The sequence below is a fragment of the Acomys minous genome, assembly GCF_964271855.1.
Source record: "Acomys minous genome assembly, chromosome: 8".
Taxonomy (NCBI): domain Eukaryota; kingdom Metazoa; phylum Chordata; class Mammalia; order Rodentia; family Muridae; genus Acomys; species Acomys minous.
The window spans coordinates 5,713,933-5,715,798 of NC_140489.1; the positions used below are offsets into that span (position 1 = coordinate 5,713,933).

The following is a 1,866-nucleotide window of genomic DNA, read 5'->3' on the forward strand; positions in this document are numbered from 1 at the left end:
TTTTATCCTCTCAGGACCCTCCCCAAATGCAAAGCAGCCCTCAGCCTCAGGCTGAAAGCCCAGGCCTAGCTGTGAAGCCCCATGTCCTTCTCACTGGAGCCTCCATCAGAGCATGGCTTTCCTGCTGCTGCTCCTCTGCCTGGTGATCTTTCTAAGCCGTAAGTGTTTCAGGGCTTCAGGAGAGGGACCTGGGCATGTCACCTATGGGATGTGTGACTGATGGCCTGACATGTGAACAGGTTTCCACTACAGTACTGGAAAATAATGAGCAGAACACTCGGAGTTAGACATCCCAGTCCTAGAGGCACAAAACTCTCACATACAGGCAGGTAGTGATGAAAGTTACTTTTTCATTAAAAATAGGGATTTGCATATTCTTGTTTTTTCTAACTCTCTTCTTGCTGGCTGTTCCCCATCTATGTATCTCTCTTGCTGTCTGTCTCACTCTAGCTTACTCTCCCATGTCTGTTACTTGCTTGCTATTCTCCTTGGGCCAAGCCCAGTACTCTTTTTTTTAAGTGAAGTTTAATTTGTTATTACAGATGACATCATGATTTTTCGTATCTTTTACAATCAACAGGGCATTCAAACTCACCAAGGCAAGAGAAGAATCTATCAAGGAAATGCAATCTGTATAACCTACAATAAACATACAGAAAAAATCAATTTCCAAAAAATTGTCAGTATAACCTGATTATTATTTCTTAAACAATCCTCAGGAAAGTGTAATCATGCATTTCCCAGATTGTTTCCTAAGCAGACTCTTAGTAAACAAAGGACTGAGGAAAACTGTGATCACTAGCTCTAACCTCTCCTGGTAAGAGGAGCTGTCCCTGCATGAGAATCAAGAACCTGCACCGTCAAAGGTGTTGTTCTGACTAGAATCTATGAAGGGAGTGGGTGCAGGGGATACAATACTAAAATGGAAATGGGAGCTGCAGGGCCCCATCTGCTGTGACAAGTTAAAGTTAAGATCCTGAAGATGTAGTCGGTGTGACAGGTGTGGGGAAGGATGCAGTAGGCATGAAATGGCAGGCAGGCTGTTCTGGAGTAGTAGTCAGCCTCCTTGCCTTCACTTCCTGACCTTGGTCTTAGCAGCCACAGCTTCCATAGCTTTGTGCATGGTTTCCTCATCTCCCAGGAACAACATGGGCTTCATGGGCTTGAAGTCCTTGTCCAATTCATAGATGATGGGGATGCTGGTCAGCTGGTTCACCTACATGATGGCCTCTTCTGAGGGACCCTCCACATACTTGACAATGACACGAAGGCTGTTAGCATGGCCAGCAGTCAAGACCTCCTTGATCTCAGGGACAATTTCTTCATTCCAGAAGGTAAGTGCTCTGTCAATAGTGTCATTCAGGCTCTCACAGGAAGGTAGCTGGTCCTCAGTAAGATCTGAGTACCTGCGGTCCTTATTGGTGTTGCTGTAGAAGGGATGATCCCACTACACTGGATGTGATAGCACATGGTAAGATTGCCTCCTGATCTTCACGAGTGCCTCACCATGCATAGCAACAGTTTCTGCTTTATTAAGACCAGTTAGTTCTCCATAGTGTCACTCATTGATGTGCCTCTTCCTGACAACAATCAGCCACATCCGGTCAGTGGCATCCAGATCAGTTCATAGGGTCCAATTGCTCTCTTCTTCATGAAAGTAAAGATGTCATATTCTTAGCCAGCATCTCACAACATCTGCCCTCTGCACACAGCCTCCTCTTGGCCAGCTCTGCTCAGGTTGGTGTTGTGTCTGCTCTGAAGTGGTTCTCAGGTTCCAGGCACTCTTGACATGCCAGATCAGCACTAGCTTGTAGGCAGACACTGGGCAGGAGATGTGGAGTAACTCAATCATATTCAAAACAAAGG

The 1,866-nt window shown here is 45.9% G+C and overlaps 1 pseudogene across 1 annotated transcript; it reads right to left on the minus strand.

The window, feature by feature from the left end:
* Positions 1-1,072: 1,072 nt before the first annotated feature.
* Positions 1,073-1,624, minus strand: LOC311603440 (phosphoglycerate mutase 1-like; annotated as a pseudogene). Its single transcript has one exon. The product of its transcript is annotated as a phosphoglycerate mutase 1-like (transcript).
* Positions 1,625-1,866: the final 242 nt, after the last annotated feature.